The sequence below is a fragment of the Pinus tabuliformis genome, chromosome 5_2 (genome assembly GCF_031772625.1).
Source record: "Pinus tabuliformis cultivar Carrire ecotype Pingquan chromosome 5_2, CPIR1, whole genome shotgun sequence".
Lineage (NCBI taxonomy): Eukaryota > Viridiplantae > Streptophyta > Pinopsida > Pinales > Pinaceae > Pinus > Pinus tabuliformis.
The window spans coordinates 335,835,503-335,855,171 of record NC_142306.1 but is presented as its reverse complement, the minus strand read 5'-3'; the positions used below and the strand labels follow the sequence as shown (position 1 = coordinate 335,855,171).

Here is a 19,669-nt window from a genome sequence, read left to right as displayed (position 1 = left end):
GACATGAATTAGGGTCTTTGAGGTCTCTTGAGATGGCTTGAGGGTTCCAAGGCTTCTTTGTAGACTTCTTGTTTGATCTAGGGTTTTTGATACTTCTTTTGTAGATCTTGACTTCAAGATGATCTTCTAGATTCACTTTGATGCCTTCCTCGAGATTTGATCCTTGAGTGTCCCTGGATGAGATGCCCTTCCTCGAATTTGTCACCTTAGCTCTGATACCATGTTGAGAATTCTAGGGCATTGAGATTAAGTGATTTCTCCTCTTGATAACTGTTTGTGAATGCCTCTTACTTCTTAGATTAGGATCTTCTTTTACTTATGTTATTATAGTGTTATTCTTCATCAAACAACTACCAAAGCATAAACCATAAAGAGACAAGAGACATAGAATATAGGCTATCGACGAGGGCCAAAACCTCTCCCACTTGAGAGGAAAACCCAAACGAATTCTTCTTCTTATAGAAACTTCAATTGACGAACAACAAGACCATGATCTAGACCCTTGACAAAATGACCTCTCCATGACCAAGTCACAAAATCCTTCTTTGCTGCTTCTCCTTCTTGCAAAAGTCAACACAAAAGTTCTTCCTTCACTGTACTTCTCAGCTACCTTGAAATTTCGGCCCCTTTTCCACAGATCTGTAGTTCGTACTACTAAGGACACTTCTCATCCTTGCCCTTTTTCTTCAAAGGACACTGGGATCCATAGTGGCCCATCTTGCCACATCTGAAACACTTCACTTTGGAGATGTCCTCCTTTCGTCTTTGGTGCCCCTGCGGCCCCTTCAATGCAAGGGCTGCATTATCCTCCTCCTCCATGGGCTTTGACCCACTGTTGCTGCTGCTTCCATCAAGTTTGACCTTGAACAGGTCTCTCCTCAGCTCCTCTTGTTTTAGAGTTGCCCACATCTCATCCCAATTATGTAATGCTGCTCTGTCTAGGATACTCTGGAGAAAGACTTGCCACTCATCTGAGACAGAATTGAGGGCTAGTCTAACCAACTTTGAATCCTGAGGTGTATGCCCTATAGCAGACAACTCATCACGGGTTTCCTTCAACTTTGTGAGGAATGGATCCACACACTCTTCCTTCTGCATCTAAGAAGATCTCAACTTCTACTCTAAGTACATCTTCCATTGCTCGGAAGATCCCTAATATAACATGGCCAAGGCATCCCACATCTCCTTAGTAGTTGTTATGCTAGCAACGTGGCACACCACGTGATCCTTGACTCCATCCAGGATCATCCTCTTGGCCTTTGCCATCTCAACCTTGTACTTTTTCAGCGTATCTGCATCCGCAGGTTCAGCCACCATGTTGTCGACATACCTCTTGAGGGCATGCTCATCTAGAAGGAAAGGCATTCTAGCTTTCCAGATGACGTAGTTGGATGCTCCATCCAACTTATCTTGATCCCTCAAGCCACTGGTTGTCATCTCCTCCGAAAACTATCAAACAAATCCCTCTTTCTCCCTACTGCGTAGCTTCTAGGCTGGCTTATGTACTCCTTGATGGAGCTGGTAAGTCTGCTGCTCCTCTGCTGCCCAGCAAACGAGAAATACTGGTTTCCTATGCAAGAAACCACTCAGGAAGTATTCCCTCACTATGCGATCTGCTTCTTTCTTCTGACAACTTTTCTGCCCAACACTCAACTTGCAGAAAATTGCTTCCCTCTAGCTCCGCGTTGAGGCTCTGCATGGCTCCCTTTGCTTTGGTAAATTCTTGATCTAACAGTCTTACCTCTCTATCGACTCAATCAGAGAGAGACAACCTCGAAAATATAGCTCTCCTGGCTAGAACTGCGCAATCGTTCAGGGGATTCGAACTGCTGCTTGCTGCAGCAAGTTGGCCCTTGCTTCAGTATTAGATCTACTCTTTCTGTTTCACGTCAAACGCTCTGATAGCATGTGAAAATTCCTAGATCTAACAATCTCAAGAATCCTACTGCAACTAGCTGAATCTACTTCACCTAGATTGTAAATTATGTTACAAACTTATTTTAGATTTCTTCTTAAAATATTGAAGCAAATTACTGAAGCAGCCTACTCCATGTGGGTCATCTTATTAATGGACGTTGATATTTTTCTTGGATCCCTCTCATCGAGAGGTGTAGGATTGATCTAAAGATCATCTGATTTCGATAAGTATTCATGGAGATATGAATTTATTTGTGTTATGGGACAATTCGTCAAGGTCGGCGAACAACCAAATAAACCCCGCTTGTGCTCAATGTTTTAGTATAAATAGAGGTGGCCTTCAAGTCATTTCAACACACTTGGGATCTCTTCCTCTCTACTTGTCTTCGGTTTTTAGTAGGAGGAGAGATCTGAAGGGATAACGCTGCCCTAAGCCAGAGGGCAGAAGCTGGAACAGCCGGGAGAGCTGACGCAGAGGGCAGAAGTTGGAACTGTCGAAACTGCCAGAAAAGCCGGCACTGCCTGAACTGTTGGGAATAGCTGGAAATGCCGGAAATGCTAGAATTGCCAGGAATAGTCGGAACTGTTGGAATTGCCGGGAAAAGCTGGAACTGCCGGGAATGGCTGGAGCTGCCGGGAACTGCCGGAACTACTGGGAAAAGCTGAAACTGCCAGAACTGCCGGGAATAGTCGGAAATGCTGGAACTGCCGCAACTGCCGGAATAGCCGGAATTGCTAGAACTGCCGGGAACTGCTAGAACAGGCGGGAAAGCTGACGCAGAGGGCAGAAGTCGGAACTGCCGGGAATAGCCGGAACAACCAAAATTGTTGGAACTGCCGGGAATAGCTGGAATTGCCGGAACTGTCGAGAATTGTCAGAACTGCCGTGAACAACCTGAACTGCCGGACTACCGGGAACTGCCGGAACAACTAGAGCATCTGTCTCCGAAGGAGAGAAGCATGCAAGGGACAACTAACTAACATTGGGACAATTGTATGGTGCTCAACAACTGTTAAAATTGGCAACTAGGGCCAAACTCCATGTGGGTCAGCTTATTTATGGCAGCTGATATTTTCATTGGATCCCTCTCATCGAGAGGTGTAGGATTGATCTACAGATCATCCAATTCCGATAAGTATTTATGGAGATATGAATTTATTTTCATTATGAAATTATTATCAAGCTGACCAGCAACTTGAGTAGGCTTAGAAGCCCAATAGTCATGCCTATTCATCATCTACGTTTTAGTATAAATTGGTAAGGAGTTGAAGTCATTTGGACAACTATTCTTGGTGTGATCTCCTCCTCTCCACGTCTTGGGTTTTTGGTGCAGGAGAGAGACATCAAGGGTTATACGCTGGCCTACAAGTGAAGCCCTAAATTATAGTCATGAGAGACATTAAGACGCAGATGAAGGGAGAGGATTCCAGCCGCAGTTAAGGGAGACCTTACCTACCCTAAACTCAGTGATGAAGGCCTTATACACAGCCCTAAACTGCAACCACGAGAAGCCCTAAACGTTGTAAGGTAAAGACTAATTAATGGCCTGAACCCGCTGTCTATTCCGCAGTCACAAAGAGGCATAGCCACAGTAGGAAGGAGCCCTACCATAGGTTCTAGTACGCAGCTATAGAAGATATTCATACAGCCCTATATCCGCAGTTGAATATGCTGTACAGAGGAGGGCTAAACATAGTCACAAGTGACCTCATCTATCTGCTGTTTAGGAGCCCTAATCCGCCACACTCAAAAAGATTTATATGCAGAACTATATGTTACCTGAAGAAGCTTCAAACACTGTCATGAAAAGGTATTAGAGCTACTGTTAATACACAACCCTAAGAGACCTGTTATCACATTGCTGTAGGTGACAACGTAGCCTATTCAAGGACTATTTGGGCATGATAGGACTGTGTGCAAGGAAGCTGATGACAACATGTTTGTGTAGAGGATACTGGAACTATAGCCTAGCTGCTTTGCTAGGCTGCAAGCCATAGCAAGCAGCTAAGGCTGATATGTATATGAACTAAATAATGAAGCAACAGAAGGATAGCAAGGGCAGCATGATGTATGAGATCATGGGCAGCATGATGTATGAGATCATGAGCAGCATGATGTATGAGATTATGGGCAGCATGATGTATGAGATCATGAGTAGCATGATGTATGGGCAGCATGATGATATGAGCATGGGTAGCATAATGATGCATGATGATATGAGCATGGGCAGCATGATGATGAATGAGATCATGAGCATGGGCAACATGATGATTGTATGAGCAGCATGAAGATGAGAGCAGCGCAGTCATCAAGGTTCATCACGTGTGACAGTACAGCATGGTGTCACACGTTTATGTGCAGCGAATGGACGAAAGGTAGCACTCTGATAGGTGGAGTCACCTTAGAGAACCAGTTGAAGCAATATGTGTTCAACCGATCTCATTCAGATATCAAAAGTCAAAGTGTTGATTTCTGTTGTAAATGTACTATCTCTCTCTCTTTCTTTCTTTGCTAAACTTTGAAGAACATAAAAGAAGAATTGATCAAGGGTTGCCCCCATTGTGGGGTTTGTCCCTAGTTGGCGCCACATCTTGTGTCCTCTTGTCTTGGCTTGTTTTCTGCGATTTATATTAATGTTCTATTTGCAGTTTACTTTAATGCTGATGTGATTGCTAACTGTGAAAATTTAAATAAATTGCTCTCGCATAGAACACACATAAAATTTAACCTAGTATCAGAGTTGAGGTGAAGACAATGCTCAAGCAAGAGTGAAAGAGCAATCACCAAAGACAGTTGGGACAAGACAAAAGGATCAATGGGTTCCTCATAATTCACCCAGGGTGAAGTCGAAGCGGAGAATATTATCAGAATGGCACAGTGGAAGGTTCTGATGGCCTACCTAAAGATCACTTCATTGGGAAGTTCGGATCTAAGGGTGGAAGGAAAGACAGATGCCTTGGTTACAATAAGTTCGGCCATTATGCAAAGGAGTGTCTGAATGGCAGAGACACTTCTCTTGATAACCTTAAACAAATCATTCTAGGGTCAAGGGAATGACAGGTAATATAGTTCATCAAGGAGGAATGGTCGACTCTTCAAAGAAAGCAAGGAACCCCAGGCAGTTCATCGGATAAATAATTGTGGGATTATACTTGGAGCCGATACCACCTATCCCGGAAAGGGTGTAGGAAATGTTACCCCTAAATTGAATGAGGGTAACTCGATTCATTTACAGAATCTCTTTTATGTACCTGATCGCAAGAAAGGTTACAGGGTGGCACTCATCGATTGAAAGATACGTGTCTGAAAATAGATTTTTCAAAGATGTTTTTGAGTTCAGGGCTGTATCAAGTTGCAGGAAGTCCACTGGGGACCATGTCCATTGACACAACACTGGAGGTCTGTAAGTCAGACGGTGACAGGAATACCTGAATTCAAAAAGAGCATAAAGGTACATGTTTGAAATGTATTGAAGAAAAATCTTATGAGGGGGACCATTCCCCTCATGCAGCAGGTCCATAGGTTTGGAACAACCCGAGGAGTTTGAGGTTCATGATCGGGAATCTCATGTATATAGGTGGAAGAAAGCCCTCTATGGCTTGAAGCAAAACACGTCGAGCATAGTATGAGAGGATTGATAGCTGTCTGATGAAGCTGAGATTCACTAGGAGTGAAACCGATCCAAACCATTACTCGAAGGTTGTGGATGATAGACCTCTCATACCGGCACCTATGTCTGACAAGTGCAGACCCTCTCATTTGTAGGAGATAGAGGGAGTTGGATTCCGAATGTGGAAAGATAAACTGCAAGCTTGTGACTACCTCGAGCATCTTAACTTTCAGAAGTTACATGGTAGTGATGTCGGACCAGATTTGGGAAATGCCTCTGAGTTTCATAAACTCATTCGCGTTGATGTTCTTGGTGAACCTTCGTCTGGACATATGTTTTGTAGTTAGTATGGTGAGCTCATATTTGGTTGAGCTTCACTGGATTGGTGTCTAGAATCTTTTGAGATATCTTCAGGGCACAATCTCTCATGGATTGAGAAACATTGCCGAAATATTTCAAATGCTGAGTGGGCAGGAAGTGTGGAGGATCACTAGAGCACTTCTCAATGCTGGTTCTCCTTGGGATCTGCATTGATATCCTGGTTGAGCAGGAAGCAGAAGTCGGTGGCTTTGAGCACCGTCGAGTTAGAGTATATTGCTGCTAGCATGGCTACCTGAGAGGCAATCTGGTTACGAAAGCTCTTCAGTGAGCTGTTTGGATACCACTATGTAGCAGGATGATTAGTTCTCCCGTGAGGTCTGGATGATGTGTTCTCCATGACGATTATGTAGCAGGATGAATAGTTCTCTTGTGAGGTCTGGATGATGTGTTCTCCATGATGATTATGTAGCAGGATTATTAGTTCTCCTGTGTGGTCTGGATGATGTGTTCTCCATGATGATTATGTAGTAGGATGATTAGTTCCCCTACAAGCTCTGGATGATGTGTTCTCCATGACGATTATGTAGCAGGATGATTAGCTCTCCTGTGAGGCCTGGATGATGTGTTCTCCATGGCGATTGTGTAGCAGGCTGATTAGTTCTCCTGTGAGGACAGGATTGATTAAGTTCTCCTGTTGAGGCATCCTACCCATGCAGTCTGGGACTCATGGGAAGTACCTCTCATCTGATCAATGAGCAGGGAAATAAGGATAGGGACCATAGTAGTACCGATGGACGCATTGCTGTATCTACCATACTCCTATGCTAGGATGACCTTCATTGATCTGGGATCAATGATACTGGTCTGGGACTAGTTGTAGGAGTTGTACCTACTATGTGTAGGAATTTACAGGGTAAGTTCCTCAGAAAGAACACCAAAAGGACACCGCTCACAACCAGATCACAGATCAATACACCAGTATTTTTGACGTGGTTAAAACCCTCAAAGAGGGAAACAGTCCACGGCCTGCGCCAACGTGGCTACTACAGGCAATTTATTAATCAAAGAATGAAAATTTACATAAGCTTCTCTCATGCACGGATTACCCGAACAATGACCCTCCATGCGCTTTAAATAGAACTCATGGACCAATCGGGTGTCAAGCCACGGATCAAGTGTCGGTAATACCGAGGAGAGAATGAACCGTCAGATCACTATATATCGTGACCGTCGGATTGTAAGTTACAATATGTACAACGGTAAAGAAACACACTTTACCTAACTCTATACCTAACTCTAAACTAGACCAAGTTGTACTTAACTATTTCCTATGTGTCGGAATATCCTAACATCCCCCCTTAAGAACAACTTGGGATAGGATTGAAGGATTTACAAATATGACACAATAGGAGAAGGAAGGAGGCACTAGAGCCTATCCCCCCTTAGTGACAACTTCCTGAACTCCAAGCATATATCGAAGTTTAGTGAACTTCGCCTCTGTGAGAGCCTTTGTGAAGATGTCTGCAACCTGATCATCTGTTGAACAATATTGCACTTCAAGAACATGGTCATGAATGAGTTTTCTGATGAAGTGCATGTGTAGTTCAATGTGTTTGCTGCGCTGATGCTGGACTGGATCTTTGCATAACTGAATGGCACTTTGATTATCACACCAAAGTGTGGTTGGATGCTGCTGCTCAAAGTCAAACTCTGATAGGATCTGACGAAGCCACAAGGCTTCCTTACTAGCTTCCACGGCACCACGATACTCTGCTTCTGCTGACGAAAGAGAAATGGCAGCCTGTTTCTTACAAGCCCATGTAATAGGTCCTGAACCAAGAGTGAAGACATAACCGGCAGTAGACTTTCGATCATCAGGGTCACCAGCCCAATCATAATCAGTGAAACCGACTAATAGAGGAGCTGCTTTGGCACTGTAATGAATCCCAAACTGTATTGTACCTCGAACATAACGAAGTATTCTTTTAGCTGCTTTCCAATGACTTTCACGGGGGTTTTGCATAAAACGAGCAACAAGGCCAACAACAAAGGAAAGGTCAGGACGAGTATGGGTTAAATACAAGAGTTTTCCTACAAGTTGACGGTATAAGGTAGCATCAACTTCAGGAGAAGTACAAGAGACTGAAAGTTTGACTCCAGACTGAAAGGGAGAAGGGGCGGGCTTACAGTCTTCCATGTGAAAATGACGAAGAATATCACAAGCATACTTGGACTGGGAAAGGAAAATACCCTCCTTGGATTGCAAGACTTGAAGACCAAGAAAATAGTGTAAGTGTCCTAAGTCTGTCATTTCAAATTTCTTTTTAAGGCTGGACTTCACATGGTTTATAAGGTTGGGATCACTACCAGTAAGAATAAGATCATCAACATAAAGAACAAGGATGATAAGAGAGTTGCCCACTTTCTTGGTGTAGACAGTATTGTCAGAATAACACCTAGAAAAGCCAGATTCTAAAAGAAAGCTATCCATTTTGGCATACCAAGCCCGAGGAGCTTGCTTGAGACCATAAAGGGATTTCTTAAGTCGACAAACAAGGCTGGAGTCTGTTTGTATGAAGCCAATGGGTTGTTCCATATAGATTTCTTCCTGCAAGTCCCCATGCAAGAAGGCAGATTTAACATCCATCTGATGGACTTCCCATTTTAAAGAGGCAGCAAGGGAAAGAACAAGGCAGATAGAGTTCATTTTGGCAACAGGGGAGAAGGTTTCAGTGTAGTCAATTCCTTCAACCTGTGAAAAGCCCTTAGCAACAAGACGAGCTTTATGTTTATCAACTTTCCCATCTGGTCCATACTTGGTTCTGTAAACCCATTTACATCTAACAAGTTTGCGTCCCTTTGGTAGAGGAACAAGATCCCATGTATCATTTGCCAACAATGAATGATATTCTTCATTCATAGCTGCTTCCCAATGTGGATGGCCTAAAGCTTCTGCAAAAGTGTCAGGATCATGATTTACTGGAGCTTGAGCCAGTAAAGAAGAGGCTCTTTCAAACTGAGAACGTGTACGTCGCTGATCTGTAGGATCACCGGCAAGATCACCTGCTGCATCCCGAGTAGCACGGACCCATCTTGGGAGTTGAGGATCCTGAGAAGGTGGGGGAGGATTATCATCCTCACTTTCATCATCTGAAGAAGAAATGTTTTCAAAAGTAGAAGAGATAGGAAAAGGTGGCACATCCGCCGGACTAGGCTCGCAGGCCGATTTATTTTCATCAAATTTTACATCTCTTCTAATGATAACATTTTTGGACCTAAATGGAATAAGTCTATAACCTTTTACATCTTCAGAATATCCAACAAAAGTACATTTCTCACTCTTAGGTTCTAAAGCTTTATGCTTTTCATCTGGAATATGGGCCCATGCTTCACTTCCAAAAACACGAAAGTGACTTACATCTGGTTTAATGGAACTCCAAGCTTCTTCTGGAGTGATATTCTCTAGAACCTTAGTAGGAGTGCGATTGATTATATAATTTGCACAATTAATTGCTTCGGCCCAAAAACTAAGACTGAGTCCTTTAGATTGCAGCATACAATTAGCCATTTCCTTTAAGGTGCGATTTTTTCTTTCAGCTACACCATTTTGTTGTGGAGTGTATGGAACAGTATGTTGCATTTGAATTCCATTTTCGGTGCAAAAGTTGATGAATGTGTTTTTAACATATTCTCCACCATTATCAGTTCTTAGCTTAAGAATTTGATGTCCAGATTGTTTTTCAACAAAGGCTTTGAAGGCCAAAAATGTGTTAAATACTTCGCTCTTGAGTTTTAAGAAGTATACCCAAGTGCGTCTGGAGAAATCATCAATGAAAGTTAAGAAATACTTGCAGCCAGAGAATGAAGCAACAGGAAGAGGACCACATAAATCACTGTGCACAAGCTGTAAAGGGGCTGAGGCGTGCCAAGAGGCACGTTTGTCAAAACTGTCCCGATGATGTTTTCCGAGTACACATCCGGAACAAACACCATCTCTGCAAGATACCATAGGAAGACCTGTCACCATATTTTCTTTACATAGACGCTGAAGGGAGCGATAGTTTAAGTGACCAAATCGCTCATGCCAAAGTTTGCTCACTTCATCATTATGAGCAACAAATACTGAGGGAAGATTTGATGACCCAAAGTTGTGAAACTTATACAACCTTGTGGAATCATCCGCAATACCAGTAGCTAGAATCTGTTTAGGATCTCTTAGATCCTTGATTACAACATCATGAGGTGAAAATTCAACAATTTTACCTTCACCTGAATGAGTTATCTGATATACAGATAGAAGGTTGCAGGATAAGGTTGGAACACATAATACATCATTAAACTGACCATTGTCTAGATGAACAGTTCCAGTCCCGACAACATTAAGAGATCTATCATCACCAACATATATATTTTTGGTGTTACAATCATTTAAAGAAGAAAACATGGCTTGGTTTTTGGCCATGTGATAAGAGGCTCCAGAATCAATGAGCCACTCATGAGAAGGAGAGGAAGAAGATACATTTAATGCATAACCAGACTGAGATGATTGACAACGACATGCAGAAAGTGCCATTCCGGAAGTTGAAGTTGAAGTAGGCTCCACATGGATGTTATGTTTCTTCATTGCGGCTTCCAAGGCTTCCATCTTCTTAAAGCATTTAGATTCTAAGTGGCCATCTCGATTACAAAAGTTACAATGTCTATCAGTCTTCTTCCATTTGTTTTTATTGGTCTTATCATTTTGCTGAAATGATCTTTCATTTTGAGGCTGAGTTGGTTTATGACCATTCTTTTGAGGATATGACTTCTTAGGATTCTTTGAATTTGGTTGCTGCTGGGCGGCTAACGCTTTCATGGAAGAGTTTCCAAGATTAAGAAGACCAAGGTGTAAGAGTTTTTCTTGTTCTCTTATTAAGGAATCACAAAAGGAGTCAAAGGAAGGGGCCTTGTAGTCTTTTCCTTGACAAATGAAAGCTTCCCTTGTAGAATGGAAAGTGGAAACAAATACAGAGTAGGCTGGTCCCAACTTAGTAAGGATGGAATAAATAAGGTTACCATCTTCTTTCTTAACCTTAACACCTTCCAAGAGATATCTAAGGGTCTTGAATTTGGACAAGAAATCTTCAATGCAAGAAAAATTATTAGGATCCAAAGTAAGCAACTCATTTTCAAGTTGATGGGCTCTAATTTCATTTTTAATCCCAAAAACTTTAGCGATTTTTTCCAATGCTTCATGAGGAGTCTCAAGTTCTGCAATATAGAATCTAAGATCAGGAGAAATAGACATCCCTATCAAACCACGTGCTTGATCTTGTCTATTTTCCCATTTTGCAGCCTTGTCTTCATCTTTTGGTTTCTTCTCTTGGTCTGTGGCTATTCTGTAGAGACCTTTACTTCTAAGTAAATCTTCCATGTAGGCTATCCATTGGAAGTAGTTAGTGCTGTCAAGAATGACTTGGCATGGACTTTTCATTTTAAAAAAAAAAAACTGAAGCTGAAGATGCTGAAAGTAAGTGTTCCAATGGATAGATCTTGAAAAATTAGGCTGTTTTAAAAAAAACGGCTCTGAAAAAGGCTTCCGGATGAAGAAGTTATGGCTTTTTGAAAAAAATTTGTTGAAGTTGCCGGCAAAGTGCGCGAATGTGCGGGAATGAAAAAAAAATAAAAAAATCCGCCCCCACAAAATGGAGACTAGAACCCAAGACCTCTACTCTCTTAAAATAGCTTTGAACCAATTGATCTATACAAAAAATTTGAGAGAGAGAGAGAGGGGGGGGGGGCTCGGTTTGCGTGCTTGCCTTGAGAAAGCTCTTTTTCCCTACAAAACACAAAACACAAAACCCAACACGAATATGCAAAGAAAAACGAACCTTGCGGCTCGAAGTTAGCTTTAGCCAAAAAACTAGATATTTTTCTCAATGTTTCTGATTTTCAGAGATCACACTAAGGTGCAGGGAAAAGAGCATACGCATGAGAAAAATCCTTCCTTTCTGTTTCTGATTTGCCCAGATCGCACAGAGTCGCAGGGCAAAGAGCATACGCAGAAATGAAAGGTATAGATCCGGTTAAAAAAAGGGGTAAATAAACCGAAACCGAAATAAGCAGAGAGAAAATAACAGTAAACTGCAAAAACACTGTATACCTCCCGATCTGAAAAATGACGCAGCTAGGGCTATCGGAAACTTTTTCGCGTGAAACGAAAGGGGTTCCTCAATGGAACAGATGCTCCGAACGCAACAGAGCAGTCCTCTCGGCCCGAAAGCAGTCAGAAACAGCAGATCTAGGAAACGACAGCCGCATGCAGTTCTACCGGCTTCAGATTTGGATCACCAACGGACGCGGCCCTCAAATAGCTCTGATACCATGTAGGAATTTACAGGGTAAGTTCCTCAGAAAGAACACCAAAAGGACACCGCTCACAACCAGATCACAGATCAATACACCAGTATTTTTGACGTGGTTAAAACCCTCAAAGAGGGAAATAGTCCACGGCCTGCGCCAACGTGGCTACTACAGGCAATTTATTAATCAAAGAATGAAAATTTACATAAGCTTCTCTCATGCACGGATTACCCGAACAATGACCCTCCATGCGCTTTAAATAGAACTCATGGACCAATCGGGTGTCAAGCCACGGATCAAGTGTCGGTAATACCGAGGAGAGAATGAACCGTCGGATCACTATATATCGTGACCGTCGGATTGTAAGTTACAATATGTACAACGGTAAAGAAACACACTTTACCTAACTCTATACCTAACTCTAAACTAGACCAAGTTGTACTTAACTATTTCCTATGTGTCGGAATATCCTAACACTATGACGCTGACTTCGGGTCGGTTGAGACTAGTCTGGGATCAGTGGTACATACTCTGAGACTGACTTCAGGTCAGTGGAGGACTGGTTTGGGACCAGTGGTAGGAGTGGTGCCCACTATGACGCTAACTTTGGGTCGGTTGAGACTGGTCTGGGACCAGTGGTACGCACTCTGACACTGACTTCGGGTCAGTGGAGAATGGTATGAGACATTCTCGATCAATTCTTCTTCTTCATGGTTCAGCAGAGCTAAGCAGAGCCAGCAGACCTAAGTAGAGCCAGCAGAGTTGAGCAGAGCAAAGTAGAGCCAGCAGAGCTGAGCAGAGCAGAGTAGAGCTAGCAGAGCTGAGCAGAGCAGTGCAGGGAAATGATGGCAGAGACAGTACAATTGGACATATGGATCAACGGATGGAGTTCTCCCTAGTTGAGAGGGAGTGTTAAAATTGGCAACTAGGGCCAAACTCCATGTGGGTCAGCTTATTTATGGTAGATGATATTTTCATTGGATCCCTCTCATCGAGAGGTGTAGGATTGATCTAAAGATCATCCAATTCCGATAAGTATTTATGGAGATACGAATTTATTTTGATTACGAAATTATTATCAAGCCAACCAGCAACTTGAGTAGGCTCAAAAGCCCAATAGTCATGCCTATTCATCATCTACGTTTTAGTATAAATTGGTAACGACTTGAAGTCATTTGGACAACTATTCTTGGTGTGATCTACTCCACTCCACGTCTTGTGTTTTTGGTGCAGGAGAGAGACATCAAGGGTTATACGCTGGCCTACAAGCGAAGACCTAAATTATAGTCATGAGAGACATTAAGATGCAGATGAAGGGAGAGGATTCCAGCCGCAGTTAAGGGAGATCTTACCTACCTTAAACGCAGTGATGAAGGTCTTATACGCAGCCCTAAACTACAACCACGAGAAGCCCTAAACGCTGTAAGGTAAAGACTAATTAATGGCCTAAACCCGCTGTCTATTCCGCAGTCACAAAGAGGCATAGCCGCAGTAGGAAGGAGCCCTACCACAGGTTCTACTACGCAGCTATAGAAGATCTTCATATAGCCCTATATCCGCAGTTGAATATGCTGTACAGAGGAGGGCTAAACGCAGTCACAAGAGACCTCATCTATTTGCTGTTGAGGAGCCCTAATCCGCCACACTCAAGAAGATTTATACACAGACCTATATGCTGCCTGAAGAAGCTTCAAATGCTGTCATGAAATGGTATTAGAGCTACTGTTAATACGCAGCCCTAAGAGACCTATTATCACATTGTTGTAGGTGACAACGTAGCCTATTCAAGGACTGTTTGGGCATGATAGGACTGTGTGCAAGGAAGCTGATGACAACGCGTTTCTGTAGAGGATACTGGAACTATAGCCTAGCTACTTTGCTAGGATGCATGCCATAGCAAGCAGCTAAGGCTGATATGTATATGAACTAAATAATGAAGCAACAGAAGAATAGGAAGGGCAGCATGATGTATGAGATCATGAGCAGCATAATGAGATCATGAGCAACATGATGTATGAGATTATGGGCAACATGATGTATGAGATCATGAGCAACATGATGTATGGGCAACATTATGAGCAACATGATGATATGAGCATGGGCAGCATAATGATGCATGATGATATGAGCATGGGTAGCATCATGATGTATGAGATTATGGGCAACATGATGTATGAGATCATGAGCAACATGATGTATGGGCAACATTATGAGCAACATGATGATATGAGCATGGGCAGCATAATGATGCATGATGATATGAGCATGGGTAGCATCATGATGAATGAGATCACGAGCATGGGCAGCGTGATGATGAATAAGACCATGGAAGATGCAGCATGATGAGCAGCATGAAGATGAGAGTAGCTCAGTAATCAAGGTTCAACACATGTGACAGTACAACATGGTGTCACATGGTTATGTGCAGCAAATGGACGAAAGGCAACACTCTGATAGGTGAAGGAGTCACCTTAGAGAATCAGTTGAAGCAATATGTGTTCAACCGATTTCATGCAGATATCAAAAGTCAAAGTGTTGATTTCTATTGTAAATGTACTATCTCTCTCTCTCTCTCTCTTTGCTGAACTTTGAAGAACATAAAAGAAGAATTGATCAAGTGTTTCCCCACATTGTGGGGTTTGTCCTTGGCTGGCGCCACATCTTGTGTCCTCTTGTCTTGGCTTGTCTTCTGCGATTTATATTTATGTTCTATCTGCAGTTTACTTTAATGCTGATGTGATTGCTAACTGTGAAAATTTAAATAAATTGGTCTCGTGTAGAACATACATAAAATCTAACAACAACAAATACACTAAGCATGCAATGTTAGAGCTAGCATGCAAGGGAGAGCTAGCATGCAACAGCAAGCATGCTAAGGACAACAAGCATGCTAGGGACAACAAGCAAGCAAGATGCAACGAACACGTAGGTCAGTATTTCAACATGGTGCATCGGTGGCACATAATGCAATACAGTGATGGGTATAGTCACGATTAATGAAGCGTGATGAGATGCAACATAGTGATGATGGGTGCATGATGGTGCAGCGCGGTGAGGTGCAGCATGATCATGAAATGCAACACAACGATAGGTGAAGGAGTCACCTTGGAGAATCAGTTGAAGCAACATGTCTTCAACTGACTCATGTATCATCTTCTTAGAGATGATCTATGCTCTTATCTAGATAAGTCAACGTGTTGACTTCTGTTGTAAACGTACTATCTCTCTCTCTGTGCTGAACTATTGAAGAACATATAAGAAGAATTGATCAAGGGTTTCCCCACATTGGGGTTTGTCCCTGTCTAGCGCCACATCTTGTGTCCTCTTGTCTTGGCTTGTCTTCTGCGATTTATGTTTATGTTTTATCTGCAATTTACTTTAATGCTGATGTGATTGCTAATCTGGAAAAGATATTGAGCTAACTGTGAAAATTGAAATAAATTGGTCTAAGCATAGAACATACCTAAAATTAACATGGTATCGGAGCTAAGGTGAAGACAATGCCCAAGCAAGAGTGAAAGAGCAATCACTGATGACAGTTGGGAAAGGACAAAAGGATCAGTGGATTCCTCACCCCTCTTTAAATTCAGGATGGTGAAGTCGAAGCAGAGAATATTATCAGAATGGCGCAACAGAAGTTTCTGATGGCCTACCTAAAGATCACTTCATTGGGAAGTCGGGATCTAATGGTGGAAGGAAAGGCAGATGCCTTGGTTGCAATAAGTTCGGCCATTATGTGAAGGAGTGTCCGAATGGCAGAGACACATCTCTTGATGAAGATAACAATCATTACAAGGACATCTTCAATGATCAGAGGAATGACAGGTAATGCAGGTTATCAAGGAAATGACTGACTCTTCAGAGAAAGCAAGGAATCCCAGGTATGGGGAATCAAATGTTGTTTCTTATAAGATAAAGAAACATTATCTTGTATTGGCCCTCTCCTTCAGATTCTTTGGGAATCTGGCTTATTGATCGTAGTGCTTCAAGGAACCTCATCGGATAGAAGGGTGCTCTCTCGAATTTGTTAGAGACGGAGACAACTGTGGGATTAGACTTGGAGTCGATGCCACCTATCCCAGAAAGGGTGTGGGGAATGTTACCCCTCAATTGAATGAGGGTAACTCTATTCATTTACAAGGATCTCTTTTATGTACCTAATCGCAAGAAGAACCTGGTGTCTATATTGGAAATGGAAGTCAAAGGTTTCAGGGTGGCATTCATCAATGGAAAGGTACGTGTTAAAAAATAGAATTTCCAAAGATGCTTTTTCTCATGGGTTCAGGGTTGGAAGTTTGTATCAAGTTGTAGGATGGTCCATTGGGGATCATGTCAATTGACATATCGCATCTATAACACTAGAGGTCTACCTTTGAGGCCCTACCCGATGTGAGTGAGATGGTAACAGGGATGTCTGAATTCAAGAAGAGCATGAAGGTACATGTTTGAGATGTATGGAAGGAAAATCGTACATGCGGACCATTCCCCTCATGTAGCAGGTCCACAAGTTTGGAACAACCCGAGGAGTTTGAGATTCATGATCGGGAATCTCATGTATAAAGGTGGAAGAAAGCCCTCTTTGGCTTGAAGCAAAACACCCAGGGCATAGTATGAGAGGATTGATAGCTGTCTGATGAAGCTGAGATTCACTAGGAGTGAAACCGATCCAAACCATTACCCGAAGGTTGTGGATGATAGACCTCTCATACCGACACCTTATGAGGACGACCTATTTCTGACAGGTGCAGACCCTCTCATTTGCAGAAGTAAGAGGGAGTTGGATTCCGGATGTGGAATGATAAACTGCAAGCCTGTGACTACCTCGAGGATCTTAACTTTCAGAAGTTATATGGTGTTGGTGTCGGACCAGATTTGGGAAATGCCTTTGAGTTTCATAAACTCATTCGTGTTGATGTTCTTGGTGAACTTCCGTCCGGACATATGTTTTGCAGTTAGCATGGTGAGCTCATATTTGGTTGAGCCTCACTAGATTGGTGCCAAGAATCTTCTGAGATATCTTCGGGGCACAATCTCTCAAGGATTGAGATACACTACCGAAAATATGAAACTGCATGATTATTCGAATGCTGACTAGGAAGGCAGTGTGGAGGATCACTAGAGCACTTCTCAGTGTTGGTTCTCTTTGGGTTTTTCTTTTATATGTTGATTTGGGGTAGCATCGGATGTGGACTTTGGAGGATCACTAGAGCACTTCTCAGTGCTGGTTCTCTTTGGATTCTGCTTCGATATCATGGATGAGTAGGAAGCAGAAGTCGGTTTCTATAAGCACCGCCGAGACCGAATACATAGCTACGAGCATGATCTCGTGTGAAGCTGCATGGTTGCAGAAGCTCTTAAGTGAGTTGTTTGTACACATGATGAATACCACTGTGATTGTTTATGACAACCAGAGGGGAGATTCGATTATTGAGGAATCCCGTATTCGATGATTGCTTCAGCAGATAGACATCAGATACTGCCTTATCTGGGATATGGTAAGTCGATGAGCGAGGAGGCTCCATCGCATTGAGATTGATGTACAGGTCGCAGACATTTTGTCAAAGCCCCGGGGAAAGGTCAAATCTTTGACTTTCTCGAATGACTCGGAGTCGTTGAGAGACCTTCTTATAAGGGTCCTGCATGTTGTATGCATTGAGCTCTGGGAGCTTCGGGGGGCTTGGGGTACTTACTGGAGCAACATACGACCACAGGGCAACTCACTGTCCCCTGGTGGTGCGCTATGTATAGGATGATAGGTTCAACCTTCCCCTGTGATACCCCGTGGTGACTATGGAACAGGATGATTAGTTCTCCCGTGGGTCGGGTTGATTAGTTCTCCCATGACAACTGTAAAACAGGATGATTAGTTCTCCTGTGGGCTGGGATGATTAGTTCTCCCGTGGTGATTGTGGGGAAGGATGATTCATTCTCCTGTGGACAGGATGATTAGTTCTCCTGTCGAGGCATCCTACCCATGTAGTCTGGGACTCATGGGAAGTACCTCTCATCTGATCAATGAGCAGGGAAATGGGGTTGGGGACCATAGTAGTACTATCAATGGACGCATCGATGTATCTACCGTACTCCATATGCTAGGATGACCTCCATTGATCTGAGATTAGTATGAGTGGTTTGAGACACTGTCTTGTGATATTGATCTAGGATCAATAAAACTGACTTCGGGCCAGTAAGAGTGATGTGACACACTCTCTTCAGATGAAACTGACTTCAGGTCAGTAGAGAATGGTATGAGACATTCTCGATCAATTCTTCTTCTTCATGGTTCAGCAGAGCAAAGAAGACAAAGCAGAGCTCAGCAGAGCAAAGCAGTGCAGGGCGCTGATGGCAGAGATAGTACAGTCGGACATATGGATCAGCAGATGGAGTTCTCCCTAGTTGAGAGGGAGTGTTAAAATTGGCAACTAGGGCCAAACTCCATGTGGGTCATCTTATTAATGGAAGCTGATATTTTTCTTGGATCCCTCTCATCGAGAGGTGTAGGATTGATCTAAAGATCATCCGATTCCAATAAGTATTCATGGAGATATGAATTTATTTGTGTTATGGGACAATTCGTCATGGTCGGCCAACAACCAAATAAACCCCACTTGTGCTCAACGTTTTAGTATAAATAAAGGTGGCCTTCAAGTCATTTCAACACACTTGGGATCTCTTCCTCTCTACTTGTTTTGGGTTTTAGTAGGAGGAGAGATCCTAAGGGATAACGCTGCCCTAATCCAGAGAGCAGAAGCCGGAACTGCCGGGAAAGCTGATGTAGAGGGTAGAAGCCGGAATTGCCGGGAACTGCCTGGAAAAGCCGGAACTGCCGGGAATAGCCGAAATTGTCGGAACTGCCAGGAAAAGCCAGAACTGCCAGGAATAGCCAGAATTGCCGGGAAAAGCCGGAACTGCCAGGAATAGCCGGAACTGCCGGGAAAAGCTAGAACTGCCGGAACTGCTGGGAACTACTGGAACAGCCGAGAAAGTTGACGCAGAGGGCAGAAGCCGGAACTGCCGGGAACTGCTGGAATTGTCGGGAATAGCCGGAATTGCCGGAACTGCCGTAACTGCCAGGAATAGCCGGAATTGCCAGAACAACCGGAATTGCCGGGAACTGCTGGAACAACTGGAATTGCCGGAACTGCTGGAACTGCCGGGAATAGCTGGAATTGTCGGAATTGCCAGAATTGCTGGGAATTGTCGAACTGCTGGGAACAGCGGAACTGCCGGAACAGCCGGAACAGCCAGAGCATATGTCTCCGAAGGAGAGAAGCATGCAAGGGACAACTAACTAACATTGGGACAATTGTATGGTACTCAGCAGCAAATACACTAAGCATGCAATGTTAGAGCTAGCATGAAAGGGACAACTAGCATGCAACAACAAGCATGCTAAGGACAATAAGCATACTAGGGACAACAAGCAAGCAAGATGCAGCCAACACATAGGTCAGTATGGCAACATGGTGCAACAATGG

At 43.2% G+C, this 19,669-nt stretch overlaps 1 protein-coding gene across 1 annotated transcript in view; it reads left to right on the top strand.

Annotated features, from left to right (window-relative positions):
- LOC149158852 (negative regulator of systemic acquired resistance SNI1-like) overlaps nucleotides 1-19,669 on the top strand; it is a 269,207-nt gene that overhangs the window by 196,526 nt on the left and 53,012 nt on the right.